Source organism: Pinus tabuliformis, chromosome 7 (genome assembly GCF_031772625.1).
Source record: "Pinus tabuliformis cultivar Carrire ecotype Pingquan chromosome 7, CPIR1, whole genome shotgun sequence".
In the NCBI taxonomy this organism is placed as follows: domain Eukaryota; kingdom Viridiplantae; phylum Streptophyta; class Pinopsida; order Pinales; family Pinaceae; genus Pinus; species Pinus tabuliformis.
Window position 1 is genome coordinate 1,327,604,815 of NC_142293.1, and position 22,131 is coordinate 1,327,626,945.

Consider the following 22,131-nt stretch of genomic DNA (forward strand, 5'->3'; position numbering starts at 1 on the left):
TCTCCCTTAGAAAATCTACCTCATAAAAGACTATTGATCTGCCTCAAAAGGTAACTAGGATTTGCTTCAAGACTTCTACAAGGATAACATCAGTGTCTGCTCCAAACTTCTACAAGAATGACTTCAAGATGTACCTGATTATGTGACAATCAACACTAACTCTGTCTTCTTAACCTTTTATGTCCAAGAGAGCTCTATTTGGTCTAGAACATATATGTTTTTTGGTCTTCTTGTGGATGTTGCAACCAATCATCCTAAGTATTCTTCTCTGATTTTGCATTTCCAGGAGTCAAACAAGAGATTATACCCTTGATCACAAAATAATCACACATTTTGTGAACACTAAGAATATTGGTTTCAAATTCTTAACTAGCAAAACATTTTGTGCTTTCATATGTTTGCTTCCAAGACTTACTACACCTTTTCCAAGTATCTTGACAAAAGAGTTATCTCCAAATGCAACATTGTTTCCTTTTCTTTTAGGATTACAAATTTGTTTTGATCTCCAGTCACATATTTCGAGCATCCACTGTTTATGTACCATTCATCTTCTTTATGTTCAGTGATCATCCTTTTTTCTCTTCTCCCATGTCATAGCCAGCTTTTCTATTTGCATGATTGGAGCATTCTCTTTCACAATCCTGACATTCAATGCCTTGTGAATAAGATTATTGCACTTTTAGCATACAATGTTTTGATTCATTAGTGGTTCAATAGGATTTTAGTTTCTATTGGTAGATCATGGACATTTCTAGATCTAAATCCATAATCATTCTTGCTCCTTGCATAATTGCATCTTGTATTGATATTACAATGAATTTTTTTAAGCCCAAAATTTCCATAACAGTAACAATGACCAAGAAAGATATTTTCATACATGGGAGACTTGGATGATCTTCTTAAGTTGTTTTTCCTTGGAGTAGGTTCAATCCATTGTAGATCCTTGTGATGGTTGTTCTTCAGCGTGACTTCTTTTAGATTCTTCCTTGGATATTTTGTTCTCATTACTTGAAGATGCACCTATATAGTCAAGACATGTTTTATTGTCTAATGATCTTTAACAATTGAGAATATTATCCAATACTAGCAATTTTTCCAATTTCCTTTTGAGTTTATCAACTTCATCCCTCAGTGTCATAATTTCATCTTCTAGTTTCTTACAATCTTCTTCTTTCTTCATCATTTCAGTATTTATTACTTCCTCAACTCTATTTTCTTATTCAAGTTTAACCTTTAAGGAGATAATTTCTTCATCACATTTTTCAAGCAAGCTTTTCAATTCTCTATTTTTTTTTTCTGAGCTTGTTATTTTCCTTTTCATTATCTTTCAATTCTTCTTGAATATCTTCATCTTCTTGCTCCATCTCTGAATATTTTACAAGTCCCCAAAAAGAATTTATTCTCATATTTAGTTCATCATTTGAACCATTGACCTATTTTTCATCATGATCATTATCTTGATTTTCTTGGGTTATGTAGAGAACTTCTCTTGCATCTGGTCCTTTTGTATCACTTTCATCTGAAGAGTTGTTGTCTTCTTTACAATAAGGATTTTCTCGTGGAAGATTTTATTTTCCTTAAAATGACATTTCTTAGCATAATAACCTATTTTTCCATAATCAAAACATTTAAAAGGTAACTTACATTTGTTTTTTCTAGTTCCTCTTTTGAGCTTCATGATGAAATTTGCTTCTTCTATATCTGATTCATCACCTTGTGTGTGTTCTAGTTTGAGTTATTTGTTTCTTGTCTTCTTTTTGGCTTTAAAGGTTACTTATTTATTTTATTATACATTTTGTGCATCTATTCTCATTTCATATGTTCTAAGAGTGCTATGTAATTCTTCCATTGTCATCTTGGTCAAGTTCTGGTTTCTTCTACGGCAAATACCTTGGCATCGTATCTCAAGGAAATCAATCTCATGACCTTTTGTATGATTGAAAGGATCTTTAAATTCTTCTCCTAATCCTCTAATGGAGTTGAAAACTTCATCAACTCTGAGCAAATATTATGAAATATCTTCTTTTTCATCCATTTTTAGGTTTTCAAATTGAGCTCTACATTTTTGAATTTTGACTTGCTTGAGATTATCATCATCTTCATACAAATTTTAAAGTTTATCACAATCTTCTTTGCCTGTGGTGCAAGAAATCACCTTGGACTTAATGGTTCTTGAATATCCACCTGTGATGGCGTGATGAGATTTTGAATTGCAGTTGAACAGCTTCTTCTCCCCTGAATAAGTTGGAGGATGTTTAGGAACTTTGTGGCCATTTACAATGGAGAGGAAAACATTCACTCCTAAATCTTTCAAGTAGGTTTCCATAGTGGATAATCATTTCCATAAAACATTGAAATTTTCCTTGAAGAGATGTCTTCCATATGATCCATATGTTTTCATGATACTCCCTCCAGTAATTAGATTGTTAGAGGGTAACCCAAACTGGTATCAATTGTTGGAAATATTGAGGGGGGGTGAATCAATATTTCACTTTTTCTTACAATTTAAGTATCACAAGCATTAACCAATTAGATCATATGAAGAGTACACAAGAAATATATCAACAATTTATTTATATTACAATTAGAAGGGCCATAACCCCATTACCAACTCCCATTAGAAGGAGGTGACAAACTTCTAAAGAAAGCTACAACTTTCTTCCCTAGAACCACCCTGACAGCCTCAACAATAAAAGAAAGAAAAAAACTCTTGGGCTCCCATACCAAGGATAGGGACCGAAATACAACAATATACAATCATTGTTATCTCTGTCTAAACATATTCAACTTCATATATGCTCAAATAAGTATGCCACTATAACTCTGACCTTTAATGCAACAAAATAGATTCTAATTCATACCTTCAATCTACGACTTTAGATATTCCTTATAACAGACCTAGGATTATGCTTTTAGTAGCTTAGGTCTCCCTCGAAAACTCTCCCTTGGAAAAGACTATTGATCTGCCTCAAAAGGTAGCTTTGATCTGCTTCAAGAATTCTACATGGATGACATCAGGGTCTTGTCCAAACTTCTACAAGAATGAATTCAATATCTTCTCTAAACTTCTACAAACATAACTTCAATATCTACTCCACAATTCTACAAGAATAACTTCAAGATATGCTCCAAATTGCTACAATAATAACGCCCATATATGCTCCAAATTGCTACAAGAATAACTTCCAGATATGCTCCAAAATTCTACAATAATGGTGCCAAAAAGAACATCAGAAAGTGTGAAAAAATTCTTTAAAAATGTTCCAAAATTACTTCCATACATAGCCTCCCCAATCCAACCTCTCCTCACTTCCAGTTCATGAGAAATGAACCATAGAAACACTTGTTTTATTTTCTTGTTTCGACAAATCCAATTTTTTCTTTAGTGAATTGCTAAAATTCCTCCTCCTCATGCCTATATATATTGCATTGAAGATCTAGACTTGACCTACTTCTCCAGTGACTATGCCATCTTGTCCACTAGCCGAAATGGCTTGTGAAACTAGCAGAATGTCTAGTGAATGTTCAAAAATAATTTATCCTCAATCATGAGGAGTTAGACGGAGTTCCATATATCGTTGGAAAGGTCTTGGAATAAGATTTCTAACCATGTATGTTATACTTCCATTTGAGCTAAAAGAAAATTCATTCAAAGATAGGGTATCCAAATGGAGCATCAAAAATACAAAAATCATTTCTCTTCAACCATGAGGAGTTAGAAGGAGTGGAATATACCACTGAAGAGGTCTTGATGAGAGCTACGTGATGATATAGTCCTTCCTTGAATTTTATTTGGATTTGATCACCATTTCCTTGATTTTATTTTGACTCTCAGTTTTGCATTTGAGGGTTTACACCCTTTTTCTCTTTAGGGCTTCTTGAACTATTATCACGTGATTTGATCATCCCAAAGCTAGGGAATCATCCCTAGGATTAGGTATTTGACATCAATGACGACATTAATCAACAATGACCATTCACCCTTTTACATCAATGACAACTCTCATCTAACAATCTCCCCCTTTGGGAATGGTGTCAATACTCAAGCTCCCCCTATCATCATGCTCCTCCCATCTCCATGCTTCACTTCCTTCGTCTCCATGTTGCACTTCCTTTTCTCTCCACCTTTAAAATTACTGGAAAAAAATGAATTATTTCTTTTGGGTTGCTCCCCTTGAATACATGGCACTCAACACTAATTTTGTCTTCTTATCCTTTCCTTCTATGTTGTGCTTTCAACTCCTTTACATGGCTGCAATTTTGTTTCACACTGCTTGGTCTAGAACGTATATGTTGTTTGGTCTTCTTGTGTCTATTACAACCAATCTTCCTAAGTCTTTTTCTCTAATTTCACACTTCCAAGAGTTAAACAAGAGATTATACCCTTGATCACACATTTTCCCAACATTTAGAAGATTGGGCTTCAAATATTTAACTAGAAAAACATTTTGTGCTTTCATACTCTTGCTTCCAAGACTTGCTACACCTTTTCCAAGTATTATAACAGAAGAGTTATCTCCAAATGCAACACTGCCACATTTTTTCTTTTAGGCTCACAATTTTGTTTTGAAATTCAGTCATATGTGTCAAGCATTCATTGTATATGTACCATCCATATTCTTTACCTTAAATGATCATTTCTAGATTGAAATTTTCCTTCTTTCTCTTCTCCCATGTCATAGCTAGCTTCCTTGTCTGCATGATTCAAGCGTTATTTTTCATTAGCTTGCAATCATGTGCCTTGTGACCAAGACTATTGTAGTTGATGCATACAATCTTTTCATTCATTAAAGGTTCAAATGGATTTTAATTTATATTGGTAGATGCATGGACATTTCTAGATCTACAGCCATAATCATTCCTGCTCCTTGCATAATTGCATCTTGTATTGATTTTACAATGAAATTCTTTATGCCCAAAATTTTCGTAAGAGTAACAATGACCAAGGAAGATATTTTCATACCTAGGAGAGTAGGATGATCTTCTGAATTTTTTTTCCTTGGAGGAGGTTCAATCCATTGGTAATCCTTGTGATGGGAGTTCTTGGAATCATCAACATGACTACTTTTAGTTTATTCCTTAGAGCCTTTGTCCTCGTTGCCTAAATATGCACCAACATTTCCTAAACTTGTTTTATTTTCTGGTGATCTGACAATTGAGAATATTATCCAATACTAGCAAGCTATTCACGTTTTGTTTGAGTTTATTAATTCATCCATCAATGTCACAATCCTCTTCCAGCTTCTTACAATATTATTCTTTCTTCATCATGTGAGTCTTTATTACATCCTCTACTCTATTTGATTCTTCAAGTTGAATCTTTAACGAGATAAATTATTCATCATTTTTTCAAGCAAGCTTTTCAGTTCTTTATTTTGGTTTCTAAGTTTGTTATTTTCCTTTTCATTATTTTTCATGTTTTCTTAAAGATCTTCATCTTTTCGTTTTGTCTCTTAATCTTTTCTATGTCCCTAGAAAGAATCTATTCTCATATTTGGTTCGATATTTTCGAATCATTGAACTCTTTGTCATGACCATGATTATTATCTTAATTTTCTTGGTTATGAAGATAACTTCTCTTGCATCTAGATCTTCTATATCACTTTCATCTTAAGAGCAGTTGCCTTCTTTAGAATAAATATTTTTCTTGTGGAAGTTTTTCTTTCCCTTAAAAGGACATCTCTTAGCATAATAACCTATTATTCCATAATCGAAACATTTAAAAGGTAACATACCTTTATTTTTTCCAGTTCCTCTTTTGAGCTTCCTGGTGAAATTTTCTTCTTTTATATTTGATTCATTGTTTTTTGTGTCTTCTAGCTTGATTATTTGTTTCTTGTTTTATTTATGACTTTAAAGGATGCTTCTCTTCTTAAATGTCTATATTTTGTATGGATTATCATTCCATATGTTGTAAGAGTGCTATGCAATTATTCCATTGTCATCTTGGTTAAGTTCTTGGTTTCTTCTATGGAAGATACCTTGGCATCATACCTCAAGGGAAGCGATATCAAAACATTTTGTAAAATAAAAGTATCTTTAAATTATTCTCCTAATCTTATGATGGAATCGATAACTTCATCTACTCTGAGAAAATGGGTCACAATATCTTCTTTTTCATCCATTTTTAGGTTTTCAAACTGAGCTCTATATTTTGAAAGCTTGACCTACTTTACCTTTTCATCACCTTCATATAGAGTTTTAATTTATCCCAAACTTCTTTGTTTGTGGTGTAGGATATCACCTTGGACTTAATGGTTCTTGACAATCCACTTATGATGGCATGAAGAGATTTTGAATTGCAGTTGAACAACTTCTTCTCGTATGGACCAGTGGGAAGATTTTTAGGAACTTTGTAGCCATTTACGATGGAGAGCTAAATATCCACTCCTAAAGCCTTCAGGTAGGTTTCCATGCAACTGATCCATAATGGATAATCATTTCCATCAAGCACTGAAATTGTCCTTGAAGAGAAGCCTTCCATATGATCCATATTTGTTCATGATCTTCCCTCTAGTGATTAGAATGTTAGAGGGTAACTTGTTTTGATACAAATTGTTGGAAATATTAAGAGGGGGTTGAATCAATATTTCAATTTTTCACATAATTTAAGTATCACAAGCATTAACCAATTAGATCATATGAAGAGTACAGAAGAAATACATGAACAATTTATTTATATTATAAGAGAAGCTACAACTTCTGGTTTACCAACTATGATTGGAAGGGCTATAACCCTAGATTTACTAGCTCCCACTGGAAGGAGGTGAAAACCTCCTAAAGGAAGCTACAACTTCCTTCCCTAGCACCACTTTGCCATCCTCAACAAGAGAAGAAATAAATAAAATCTTGCTCTCGCATACTAGGGATAGTGACCCAAATATAAAAATATACAATCATTGTTATCTCTACCTAAACATATTCAACTTCATATATGCTCCAATAAGTATGCCATTATAAATTTGACCTCCAATGCAACAAAATAAATTCTAAATCATACCTTCAATCAGGTGCTTTAGATATTCCTTAGAACAAACCTCAGATTGTGCTTTTAGTAGCACAAATCTCCCTCATAAACTCTGCCTAGAAAAGATTGTTGATCTACCTCAAAAGGTGACTTGTATCCTCTTCAAGACTTGTACAAGGATGACATCAAGTTCTAATCCAAACTTCTATAAGAATGACTTCAATATCTAATCCAAACTTCTACAAGAATAACTTCAATATTTTCTCCAAACTTCTATAAGAATAATTTCAATATATGCTCCAAATGTCTACAATAATAAATTAAAGATATACTCTAAACTTCTACAAGAATAACTTCAATATATGCTCTAAACTTCTACAAGAATGATTCCAAGAAGAACTTCAAAAATTATGCCAAAATCCTTTTAAAATGTGTCAAAAGTCCTTCCATAGATAGCCTCCCCAATCCGGCATCTCCTCACTTCTAGTTCATGGGATATGAACCCCAGAAACACTTGTTTTCTTCACTTGTTTCAGCATATACGAAATTTTCTTGAGAAATTTGCTAAAATTCCTCCTCCTCATGCCTATAAATAGTGCATTCAGGGTATCGACTGGGATGACTTGTCCACTAGCTAGGTCTACTTGTCCATTGGCCAGATTGGCTTGTGCAACTAGTAGAATGTATAGTGAATATTCAAAAAAATGTTTCTCATTAATTGTGAGGAGTTAGAGGAAGTTCCATATACCATTGGAATGGTCTCAGAATAATCTTTCCAACCATGTATGTTATACTTCTATTCGAGCTAAAAAAAATTCATTCAAAGATAGGGTATCCAAATGGAGCATCAAAAATCCAAAAATCATTTCTCTTCAACCGTGAGGGGTTAGAGGGAGTGCCATATACCATTGGAAAGGTCTTGATGAGGGCTACATGATGACATAGTCCTTCCTTGAATTTGCTTTGGCTTTGACCACCCTTTCCTTTATTTTCTTTTGACTATCATTTTTTCATTTTAGGGCCTCAACCCTTTTTCTCTTTAGGGCTTCTTGAACTATTATCACATGCTTTGATATTCCCAAATCTAGGGCACCATCCCTAATATTAGGGTTTTGACATCAATGAAAACATTACTCAACAATGACCCATTCACTCTTTGAATTCAATGACAACTTTCATCCAACAATGTTAATGATTTCATCAAAATTTGGTGGGCCCTTAAACTCAATACCAATCCACCTACATACTTGTGGTAGTATGCATCATTGTGTGGATTATTCATCTCTTCCACTCTACCAATAATTAAAGGAAACATCTTAATCATTGCATATCAGCATACATTGTGTCAAGTTAGATCATTGTTCACTGTAGGTTTTTGTAATCCACTTGGTACCCAATGGAAACATTATATAGTTAATCAAGGGCACCTCATCAAAAACTCCTTACATACAATCCACAAAATCTCACCTAAGGTGTGATCTAATGGTTAAAAAACTATACTACAATCTTTCTCAAATAACATTTGTTGTTTCTTCAAGTTTGGGATAACATATTTATCAAAACCCATTTTGATCCTTGGAATTTTGGGGTAGAAATCCTTGTTATCCAATATCTCAATGACTTCAAAGTTTTCTTAGCTTTTCACCCCTGTCGACTTCAATCCTTGTTTACTCAAACTTTCCAATTAGAAAGATCTATAACTATTTAGATAACTACAATTGTATCAATTATTACGCCAACCTAGGTCATCCCATAGATTGAAAAGACTTCTTAGGTAAGATGTTCACATTTGATCCTAGATCAAACATAATCTCTCACATCACTTACCCTTGAATTAATGAATTTAGGTGAAATTCCTTCCTTGATCTTGCCTTTCGCACCTAATGAAACAATCCATTGATTGTTTGTGTAACAACCCCTGGTTGATTTCCTATGTAAATATATAAAAATAATAACCAAGGTCATGGGACATGTATTCCAAGATGAATGTTGGGAAAAAAATATAGTGATGGGGATTACTACCTATTAATAAATGGCTATTAAAATTGGCAAAAGCAAATAGGCATTAATTGGCATTTATTTATGAAAATAATGGAAAATAGAAGAAAAGGAAGGTGAAAGGTCACAAGATTGCATGTGAGGAAAATTTGTGGAAAATTAAGGAAAAATGAAAAAATAGAGGCCTCAGTGATAAAAAGGCTTCTAAGGATCAGTTCACATCTTTTGTTAGTTGAAGATTTTGTCAGTCTAGTTTTGGAGCCCTCTCTCTATTCTCTCTCTCTCTCACACTCTTGCATAGTTAGATAAATCTTGGATCACTGTTGGAGCATGCTTGGAGCATTCTACTTTTCACTGGATTTGAATAAAGAAGGCAAAGGAAAGAGGGAAAGTGTAAGGGAATAGTGGGATCAAAAGTTATAATGGGATTTCCTTGTAGGTATTGAGTTGCATGTAGGATTTCCTTGCTAGTTTTAGCATGCATAATATATGCATGTGGTTATTTGGTTATGATTTGTCATTGGCATGGAGAGTTTCCTAGATTGACAGTGGTTTTGCCTAGCCTTTCTATTTCCTGGATAGCCATGGTGTTGTGGGTTTTTCACTTGTTGTTTCTAATTGGTGCTCAGGTTCCTTATGGTTGTGAGTTGAATTACTAGTTCCTGGAGTCATTGGTTGGAACAAATGCTATAGAGCCCTGGAACAACTTGGGTTAAGTTACTAGTCTTGGAGCCTAGGTTTGGAAAATTGTTATGGATCCCTTGGTGGGTTGAGTTTCTAGTCTTGGAGCCAGGTTGGAAAAACGTTATGGAGCCCCGGAAGGTTGTGGGTTGAGTTACTAGTTCCTGGAGGCGCAGTTGGAACAAACTCTCTGGAGCCTTGGGTAGCTTGGGTAAAGACTAATCTGGTTAATGTTAGTAATGTACGACCATGAGGTAGAATCAATGGCTAATGGTTGAGGTGGTTTGGCCTCTAGAAGCCCTGGTTTAGTTTTGTTTGGTTTATTCCATGAGATCCCACATTCATGCTTGGAATATCGCATGGGGGTGATTGGTTGAAAGAGAGATTTGGTTCAGCCTAATCTATGGTCAGGTGGTATGTGGAAGTCCCTGACTTGGTTGGATTTTGCATATGTTAATAAGAGTTATTTTACTCTTATATTTCATGAGTAATTTTACTTTTTATTATGTGGCTTTGATGGTTGTTCTATCATGGTGTATATGTTGGTCATTTGTTGGTTATATGATGTATATTGGCTATGGATCTTGATGTATTTTGATTTTTTGATGAATGTTTAATGAATGCATGAGCTAATAGATGTTATTGTAGCTATTATGAGAGGGCATTAGACCTTCTTGACAATTCTCAAATAAGTATCAAACCCCTATGTTTAAATATGCATTCATGACTTGTAGATTACATGTCCTCAACATGTTTGACAAAATGAGTTGCATGGTTAGGCCTGGTTAGGTTAAGTATTTAATCAAGTTTTATATGAATGTATTTGTATCGATGTCATTTATCATTTTGGAAAGTATCACTAAGTTCTGGGTAGTGGTCTAGAGGCTGACTTAGAATTTAGGCTCAGAATCCAAGACCACGGGCTCTAAACTGGACATTTTAGGTTGCAACTGCATGGATATAGGCTTGTGCATGTGGTTGGATGCTTCCAACCGCATGGAGGGCTTGTTGTGAGAGAATTTGGGGACTCGCGTCAGAGAAAAGGGTATCCAACTCAGGTTTTGGTCACCTAGGGTGGTTACTCAACCTCTGAGTGACCTGTAGCCCCTGTAGGTTTTTGTAAGATGTCATTTTGTCTTCTACAGTTGACCCTATTTCCTTAATGGGACCTAGGAGGTTGGTTCATGTCATAGTAGCTCCTCCTCTCATGTTTACCCTGACAGGCCAATGAAACTGGGTAGATATGAGAGGGGTGGTTACAGAATGGTATCAAAGCTCCCAGCTTCAACACTTGGACTAGATGGGTGGAATGTGTTTGTCAATCATGCGTGTGAGTTGTATATGTGTTTGTTATGCATGCATTGTGATTTTCATTATTGTAAGTAGTGTCGTCATGTAGAGGTTGATGATGTTGATGGCAAGATGATTGACATGTTGATTTCATATATATATATATATATATATATATATATATATATATATGCTAATTCAGATTGATCTTGCAGACGAGATAGCCTCCCTTGAACTTCACCGAGATGTGTTGATTATGTTTATATTTGGTTTATCTAACATGGTATGCTTGCAGGAAGTAGAGGATAAAAGATGAAAAGAAAAATGGTGGACTACAGCTCATGTGATTCTCCCTACAGATCAGATGAGAAACATGGTGATGAGTACTCCCCTTACATAGAAGATAATTATAGGATCATTCAGTCATATGAAAGACATGCTAGAGAATAGGAGAAACAAGTAGAGGTTAATGCAGTTATCCTTTAGAGTTTGTCAGATTTGCAAAGATAAGGACCACTTAGAATAGTCATGGATAGTAGGAATGGGCCAATGGGGCATATGGTAGCAGGTCTCAATCAGGATACAGGTTTGACAAGAATGATACAGTTAAAGATGGTAGTTTATTAGACACACCTAAAAAGAGGGGTAATGACCATGGATTTCATTCTAGTTCTAGTTTAGAGAGACAACATCATCATCACCATAACCATCCATATAGGCAGAGTGAGAAGAAGTACTTTCCATAAGAGTTCAAGAAAGAAAAACCTCCTACATTCAATGGAGAAATGAAGAAGTCACATGATGTAGAAGCTTGGTTGCTTGGAATGAATAAGTTCTTCTAATTTCATGAGTACTCAAAGAATATGAAGGCTAGGATAGCTACATTCAGTATTAAAGGAAAAGTAGACATTTGGTGGGAATATGTGAAGAATGTCAAAGGCATTTGGGAAGAGACGTTGACTTGGAGTGAGTTCAAGAGACTTTTCAAGAAGTATCTATCTTAGAGATACTACGATAATAGGGCGAAGGAATTTTATGAGTTGAAGATGGGATCTATGACTGATGAGTAGTATACAAGTAGATTCTTAGAGTTTTTGAGGTATGTGCCTTACCTTAAGGAGGAGAAAGCAAAGATTCATAGATTCATCAGTGGGTTGTTGGTGCCATTCAAAGACAAGATTGAGTTTGACAAGCCTAGATCGCTAGAGGAATCCATCAGAAAGTTGAAGCACTATTATGAACAATCGATGCATAAGAATGAGTCTAAGCAAGATTGGAAAGGTAATTAGAAGAATAAGGGGAAGTGGGTTAAGAAAAGAGGAAAACCACGGGATATAGATGACAAGGAGAATGCAGCACCGTGTAAGAAGTTCAATGTAGTTGATAGAGGACAGGGATTTGAATCTGAGGAGAAGAACAAGGGTGATGGTGGGAAGCCTTTACATTGTTGGACTTGTGGCAAGGATCATCACAGGAGAGATTGTTTATAGAATTAGGGTGGCAGTTAGCAGATCAAAAATTCTCAAGAGGCACAGACAGTGGGAGATGTTGGACAACGTATTCCTCGTATTTACATAGCATTGGATAATAGGTAGGTTGATCATCAGACATCTATTATCAAGATGGAAGGTAAGATTTGTGATCAAGTTGTTTCTATTTTGATTGACACTGAATCTAACTATAGTTATATAATTCCTGACCTAGTGGATAAGTGTGGTTTGAATAAATAACTGCATGTAGAGTCTTGCTTAGTGAAATTGGCTACAATTACTAAGAAAAGAGTTCATCATTGGGTAATATATTTTGCATTTGAGTTGAACGACATGTCTACATCAACACATCTAAATGTGCTTCCATTAGGATCATACAATATGTTATTGGGTATGGATTGATTGTACATTCATGGGACTAAAGTGGATTGGTATGATAAGGCTAACGGGTGCTTGGATGATGATGGAGAGAAGAAAATCTTGCAAGGTGAGAAGAATCCTACAACAGAGAGGATTGACATAGCTATGTAGGAAAATGACAGTAGCATGAAAGGATGTGTATTGTTTGCAATTCATATTTCCAGTGATAAATGTAAGGATATCATGGATGTTTAAGTCTTGAAGAAGTATCCGATTTTGTATAAGTTTCGAGATGAATTTCCAACATAGATTTCAGATTTATTGCCTCATAGGGAAGTGGACTTTTCTATTGAGTTGATTTCAAGAGTAGCACCAATATCAAAAGCACCTTACAGGATAAGCACTCCAAAGATGGTGCAACTGAAATTGCAATTGAAGGAAATTCTTGACAAGGGATAGATTAGGCCAAGTGTTTCGCCTTGGGGTGCACCGGTATTGTTTGTGAAGAAGAATGATGGTACTCTCAAGTTGTGTATTGATTACAGGAATTTGAACAAGTACCATTTGCCAAGGATCGATGACTTGTTTGACCAATTGAAGGGAGAAGCAATGTTTTCGAAGATCGACTTGAGATCAAGATATCATCAGGTACGCGTCGAAGAAGAGGAAATCTACAAGACTACTTTCCAAACTAGGTATGGGAATTATGATTTTGTTGTGGTTCCTTTTGGTTTGACTAATGCTCCAACTAATTTCATGTGTTTGATGAATAGTGTGTTGCGTCCTTATCTAGACAAGTTTGTGACTGTATTCATTGATGAAATATTGATATATTTTAAGAATGAGGAAGATTATAACATTTGGCAGCAGTTTTAAGAATATTGAGAGAGTGTCAGTTGTATGACAAACTCAGTAAATGTAGTTTCTTTCAGAAAAAGATTCATTACTTGGGGCATGTGGTTTCCAAGGAAAAGATGAGCTATCATGGAATGGGAAACTCCTAGGAATGTGGATGAGTTCAAATCATTCATGGGGTTAGCAGGTTATTACAGGAGTTTCATTAGGAACTTCTCATGGACTGCCTATCCTATTACATCATTACAGAGAAAAGGAAATAAATTTGAATGGACAGAGGAATGTGCAGCTAGTTTTGAGGAGTTGAAGCAGTTGCTTACAAATTATTTGGTATTAAGGATTGCAGACCCAGATAAAGATTTTGTGGTATGTAAAGATGCTTCCAAGAGAGGACTTGGTGGATTCTTGATGTAGTAAGGATAAGTAGTAAGCTATGAGTCAAGGAAATTGAATGAGCACAATCATAACTATGTGATGCACAACCTTGAGTTAGTAGGTATCATTCATGCATTAAAGATGTGGAGACACTATTTCCTTGGTAGGAGGTTCATCTTGATGAGTGATCACACTGGATTGAGATACTTATTTTATCAACCTATTCTGAATGTCAAGAAATCGAGGTGGTTGTCTACGATCAGTGAGTTTGACTTCGAGATCAAGTATATTAAGGGTAAAGAGAACAGGGTTGGATATGCTCTTAGCAAAAGAGTACAAGTAAATCACATAGAAGATATTAGTTTATATGGGACAGATTTATCGGATCGAATCTTGCAGGCATGTCAGCAGGATGATAGGTACCAACAGCTTAAGCACAAGTTACAAAAGTAGGGTACAGGTGAAAAATATGTGGATTATGATCTCACAGCAGATGGTTTGGTCAGATTTAGGGATAGGATCTATGTGTCAGACGATATCAAGCTCAATAAGCTTATCTTGAGGGAATTTCATGTTAAGTTGTATTCAAGTTACCTGGGATATCAGAAGACATTGACAGTGGTTAACAAGTTCTACCATTGGTTGAATTTGAAGAAAGAGGTGGCAGATTTTGTTGCGAGATGTTTGTATTGTCAACAGGTAAAAGAAAAGTGTAAGCATCCAGGTGGTTTATTGTAGCCAATTATCATTCTAGAGTGGAAATGGGAGGTCATTTCCATGGACTTCATTACAAGTTTTCCGATGACATCTAGACAGCATGATTCTATTATGGTTGTGGTTGGTAGGTTGACTAAGGTAACTCACTTCATTACAGTGAAGTCTACGAATTCAACTAGTGAGGTAGCACAGGTCTTCATCGGGGAGATAGTGATGTTACGTGGTATTCCTAGGAATATTATGTCCAACAAAGATGCCAAGTTCATTTCAAGGTTTTGTAAAGAGTTGCTTGTAGATTTGGGTATAAAGTTGTCTTTTACTACATATTATCAACCGCAAACAAATGGAGAGACAGAAAGGGTCATTAGGATTCTTGAGGACATGTTGAAAATGTATGTTATGCATTAGCAGTGGAAGTGGGAGGAGTATCTTCCACTGATGGAGTTTGCGTACAACAATGGGTATCAAGAATCTTTAAAGATGGGTTCATTGGAGGCACTGTATGGGTAGAATTGTAATACTCCTATCAGTTGGATTGGTCCAGTGAACATGGTATCAATCGGACTGGACATGTTGCTAGATATGGAATAGGAAATGCAAGTTATTAAGAAGAATTTAAAGGTAGCACAAGATAGGAAGAAGAGTTATGTAGATCATCATGAGATGTTTAAGGAGTTTCAGGTTGGGGAACATGTGTTCTTACACATCAAGCCCAAGATCAGTTCCTTGAGGATTGGATCATGTGCCAAGCTAGCACCTTGGTACTGTGGGCCTTTCAAGATTCTTAGGAGGATTGGACCAGTAGCCTACCGACTTGTACTGCCTCTGAAAGTGTAAATCCATGATATTTGCCATGTTTCATTGCTTAAGAAGTATGTGAAATATGTTGATCATGTGATTGAATAGTCTATATTGCGGGTGGAACCCGAAGGAAAATTCCAGTTAGATTCGCAGTGCATTTTGTAGTGAAATATGCTCATGCTCTGGAATCAAGCAATCGAGCAAGTTAAAGTGCAGTGGAAGCAATTTGGGCCCGATGAAGCTACATGGGCAATGGTTGATCAAATGTGGGCTTTGTATCCTTCTCTATTCACTGGTTGAGCAGATGTATTTTGGTATATGTTTTGATGTTGTGTTTTGGTTATGTCCATGTATGCATGTATGTAAATGTCGCGTCAAGTTGTGTTATAAAGCTCCAATAAGTGGTATGTTGTTCATAATATGTTGGTTACATCTTCAGCAATATGATATGATGTAAATGTTGTATCAAGTTGTGTTATAAAGCTCCATAGGCAACATGTGTTTTGTTGGTTCATAAGTGTCATTGAACACCAAGGACGATTTCCCCTAAAGGGGAGGGGTTTGTAACAACCCCTGGTTGATTTTCTATGTAAATATATAAAAACAATAACCAAGTTCATGGGACACATATTCCAAGTTGAACGTTGGGAAAAACCATAGTGATGGGGATCACTAGTGATCAATAAATGACAATGGAAATTGGAAAAGGCAAAGTGGAATTAATTGGCATTTATTTATGAAAACAATGGAAAATAGGAGGAAAGGAAGGTGAAAGGTCAGAGGATTGCATGTGAGGAAAATTGAACGAAAATTAAGGAAAAATGAATAAAATAGAGGCTTAATGATAAAAAGGCTTCTAAGGATCAATCCACAGCTTTTATTAGTTGAAGATTTTGTCAGTCTAGTTTTAGCTCTCTCTCTCTCTCTATTCTCTCTATCTCACACTCTTGCACAGTTAGAGAAATCTTGGAGCATGCCTGGAGAATTCTTGGAGCATTCTAGTTTTCATTGGATTTGGAGAAATAAGGTAAAGAAAAGTGGGAAAGCGCAAGGGAACATCAGGATTAGCAGCTACAAAGGGATTTCGTTGCAGGTATCGAGTTGCATGTATGATTTCCTTGCTAGTTTTGGCACGCACGGTATATTCGTGTGGTTATTTAGTTATGATCTGTCATTGGCATGAAGGATTTCTAGGATTGATAGTGGTTTTCCCTAGCCTTTCCATTTCTTGGATAGCCGTGGTGTTATGGGTTTTCCACTTGTTGTTTCTAATTGGTTCTCAGGTTCCTTATGGTAGTGGGTTGAGTTACTAGTCCTGGAGCCTAGGTTGGAAAAAAAATATGGAGCCCTTGGTGGGTTGAGTTATTAGTCCTGGAGCGAGGTTGGAAAAACGCTCTGGAGCCCTAGAAGGTTGTGGGTTGAGTTACTAGTTCCTAGATCCGCAATTGGGACAAACACTCTAGAGTCCTGGACAACTTGGGTAGAGACCAATATGGTTGGTGTTAGTGACGTCTGACCGTGAGGTGGAATCACTCGCTGAGTGTTAACGTGGTTTGGTTTTTCTTAGTTTATTCTATGAGATACCACATTCACGCTTGAAATATGGTGTAGGGGTGATTGGGTGAAAGAGAGATTTGGTTCAACCCAATCTATGGTCGGGTGGTGCGTGGAAGTATCTAACTTGGTTGGATTTTGCATATGTTAATAGGATCTATTTTCCTCTTGTATTTCATGAGTAATTGTACTTGTTATTATGTGGCTTTGATGTTTTTTCTATCATGGTGTATATGTTGTTCATTTGTTGGTTATATGATATATATTGGTTATGGATCTTGATGTGTTTTGATTTGTTTATGAATGGTTAATTAATGCATGAGCTAATACATGTTATTGTAGTTATTATGAGAAGGCATTATACCTTCTTGACAATTCTCAAATAAGTATCAGACCCCTATGTTTAAATATGAATTCAAGACTTGTAGATTACATGTCCTCAACATGTTTGATGAAATGAATGTCAAGGTTAGGCCTAGTTAGGTCAAGTCTTTGATTAAGTTTTGTATGAATGGATTTTTCTCAATGTCATTTATCATTCTGGAAAGTATCACTAAGTTATGGGTAGTTGATCCAAGATCTTTTTCTTATAGATGCATCAGAATTACATGAAACATAGCTTATAAACCATGGAGCTTAAAATCACATAAAACAATGTGGAAATAACACGATAAGCAAGAAACCATGAAACAAATATTTGATTATGGATTTCATCCAATTTGGCCTACGTCTCTGGGCCCTGCTCAATATTGGGGAGGCCTTCATTCATTAAGTGGCATAAAAAGAGATAAAAATACAAGCAACATTCAACTACAATCCTTATACCTCCAAGATGGAAGATGGACAAAGAATGGAGATCCCTGCTTCAGATTCAGACACTACCACTGAACCCTGGTGAAACATCGTGAAAAAATTCCTATCTGAACAACCAGTTTAGATAATCGGGCCTTCTACAACTTCTCAAAACCTCCTTGCTGCTCAAGGCGAGGTCCCGCCCTGCTGCCAGGTCAGGATATGTTGCGCACAATGGCTTCTGAACTAATATGCCAGTCCTCTCTGCCTTTGTCCAATGCAGATAGTCCTTTATATATGTTGGTAGTAAACCCCTCAACTCCCGGGCAGCTCCAAACAATGGACCAAGTTTAGTAGGTGGGTTTTATTTAATATCAAGAATCTCGATTCGCGGCAACAACCCTTACTTAACATGGAAAAACTCTTTAATTGTGCGTTTAACACAGCGGCCTTTTACTATCGGCATTTCCCCCATCAGAGTTTCCAATCGACAGACAGACCAAAGCCCATACATCAAGCGGCCTGCGATAACCGTGGACCCGACGACTTCTTAAACACAGTCCATAATATATATCGGCCCTCATCACAAATTGTAATTGGCGTAGAACTAGGGTTGGAACTCCATACTATTTCTCCCCTTCTGTGAACTACGATTGTGATATATCGCATCACAACTGGAATCTACCGGGGCCAATTCGTAACACTTGATCTCCTCCGATCTGCGATATGTGATATCGTAATCGCAACTGGGATCCTATCAGGGGCCGCTTCATAAACACTTTCATTTTTGCGAGGGGTAATTGCGATTTGATTGCATCTTAACCATAACTCTCTTGGGGCTGATTTTCTTTAAGAGGCGGCCTATTCCTCCTACGATCTGCAATATACGAGACCAATGCCAGCTTGCCATTTGGCGCTCCCCCATTCATTGAGAGTGTATGCCACGTTATCTCCTCCTACCACTTGTTCAAGTCAAACATAAACTTTGACTTACTCTAACTTCTTCGTATGAACTCGAATATGAGTGTCATTCACAATGTTGGAATCAGGATGACGAGCACTTCAATCCAATGCTAAGTTTATCCATATTCTGCCACTTTAATTTTTAAGCTTTTTACCATGCCACTGGTACTTCTTTAAAGATCCACCTAGATCAATCCTCCCCACTAAGATATTTTGGACCACCAAAATCCTTTTCATTCAATTGGCAAGTGAGGAAATTTATCCCTCACTTTCTCTTTCTCCATCCATTGTTCTTTACTTGGATGCATTCCCTTGAAGCCAACTCAAGTTCTGGCTTTTCTGTCGAGTATGATATCTTCAGACAACTTGTCTAGATACTCTGGTGAAAAATCATCCACTATAGGAATCTACACAACCTCTTTGGTATCCATAATCAATGGAGGTGCATATAAGCGGTAAAATCAAGGCAAAAAGCATTGTCTCCAATCTTTGCCAATATGGTGAAGGGACCATATCGAATGGGTCTCAATTTCTTCCCTTCTCCCTTCATTCTATCCTTGCTGATGTGGAGCCATACCTTGTCCCCAACTTGAAACTGATGGTCAACTCGGTGCTTATCATGTCTAGCTTTATACCGAGCCTGACTTTTCTCCAACTACTCCTATACTTCCTAATGAATCACCTGTATCTGCTAAATAAAATTTCGTGCTTTGTCCCTATCATCTCATCCATTTCCATCCTCATCTTTCCCAAATACCATGTCTAAGGGATCCCTTGGTAGGTAACCAAAACATGTCTCAAACGGTGAGCTCTGTGTGGATGAATGTGTTGCTCGATTATATGGATGTTGCACATAAGGAAGTTGTTCATCCCACAACTTGGGATGTTTTCCACAATATCCTCATAAGTGTACCATGGTGTGGTTGATGACCTCTATCTGCCCATCAGTCTGTGGATGAAATGTCATACTTCTTTTCATCTTAGTGTCCATCATTCTCCACAAGCTGGTCCAAAACTATCCAAGAAAGCGAGAGTCTTGATCTGACACAATAGATGTGGGCAACCCAAAATGGACCCAAACATGCTGAAAGAAAAGATAAGCAGTCTGCTTAGCAGTGACCTTCTTTTTACAAGGCATTAAAATACAAATTTTACTAAAACAATCCACGACGACATACAAATAGTCATGACCTTTCCTAGACATATTAAAACCTCCTACAAAACCCATGGACACACTTTCCCATGGTCGAATCTGAATAGAGAGTGTTGTGTAGAGCCCAAGTTTTCTATTAGAGGGTTTTGAAACAAAACACAACACACAACCCTTTACAAAGTGAGTCGCAATGTTTTTCATATGAGGCCAAAAATAAAACCTCTGTAAATGAAAAAAAAAATTCAACCCCAAAATGACCAGACACAAGAGAGGTATGAGCCTCTCGGATTACATGTACCCATTCATCAATGGGTATGCACAGTTTTCCAAGGTGATAGAATAGTTTTCCTTGCAAGTAATAATTGTCCACCTGCAATCCACAAGTCATTTTTGCATAAATCTCTTTAAAATCATTATTGTTAGCATATTGTTCAGCATAACTTTCTAACAATAAAGAAGCATTTTGCAAAAAATATAGATACAGAAATAGGAGGGCGAGAAAGCATATATACTACTTTATTGTTGGCGCCCTTCTTGTATTTTATTACTAGATGAAACTACTGGAGGAATCCCATCCATCTAAAATGACGGGCTTGTTGAAGCTTGGCCTGTGACTGAAGGTACTACAAGGGTTGATGATTTGTATGGATGATGGTCTCCTTGCTGATCAAGTAGTGTTTCCACTTCTTTACACTATGGACCAACGCATACAACTCCCTGTCGTATGTGAGATAATTCACAACAACCTGGGAGAAAGTCTCTGAATGGTAACATACATGCTTCCTTTGTTGCATCAATACAGCACCCATGGAATATCCGCTGGCATCTGTTTCAATTTCAAAAGGTTGTTGAAGGTTTGGTAAGGCTAGAACTGATGTTTTACTGATCTTCTCTTTTAGTGCGTCGAAGGATTTCTGTTGCTTTCCTCCCCACTGAAAAGCCTGCTTCACACTTGTCAATGCATGTAAGGGGTCTGCAATAACAGAGAAGTTTAGAATGAACCTTCTGCAATACTGTACCGCACCTAAAAAACTTTGGACCTCTATAACATTTGTGGGTTCAGGCCACTTCATAATTGCTTCTACTTTAGAGGGATCTATTTTCAATTGCCCATTACCGACTGTGTGACCTAAATAAACTAGAGAGGTCTTCCCAAACTCACACTTTGACAGTTTTACATACAGTTTTTCATTCTTCAGAACATCAAGCAATTTCTTCACATGACATACATGTTCATCCCATGTCCTACTATAAACAAGAATATCATCCAGATATACAACTGCAAAATTATCAAAAAAAGGCCTGAACAGATCATTCATTACCCTCATAAACGTGGTCAGAGCATTGCACAATCCAAATGGCATCACCATCCATTCGAACAACCCCTGTTTGGTTTTAAATGCAGTCTTCCAAATTTCTTGTTCTGCAACTCTAACCTGGTGGTATCCACTACGCAAATCCAATTTTGTAAAATAGACAACATTTTTCAACTTATCTAATAATTCATCAATGTGAGGGAGAGGGTATTACTGTAATTTTGTTTTGCGCCTTGTAGTCTATGCACATTCTCCATGTGTCATCTATCTTTGGCACCAACACAATCGATGAGCCGCATGGAGAAGAACTCGATCTGATGACCCCTTGATTTAGCAATTCCTACACCTATTTCTTGATCTCCTCCATCTCGATAGAAGCCATCCTGTACATGCCAATATTCGGTAAAGGAGAATCCTATTGTAAATGAATATCGTGTTGGATTTCCCATTTTGGGGGAAATCCTCTCGGTTCCTGTAACAATCCATCATAGTCATAAATAATTTCAAACAATTATTTCTTATGATCAGGATCACAACCTTTGAAAGCATCATCCGTCTCAGCCTCTTTCGCTCTCACTACCATGAGCATGCACCCTTTACTGGAATTAACTAGTCGTTTAATTTGTCTTGCACTTACAAGGCTAGCACTAACTTTCATATGATGAGCTCTAACTATATATTCTACCCTGTCCTTCATGAGGTAGTATTTATTTTAGTGCCGAAAGAAAATTTCCTTTTTGTCATATAGATATGGACTTCCCAAGATAATTCCACATATATCCAAAGGCACAACATTTAACTCTACCTCATCAACTAATT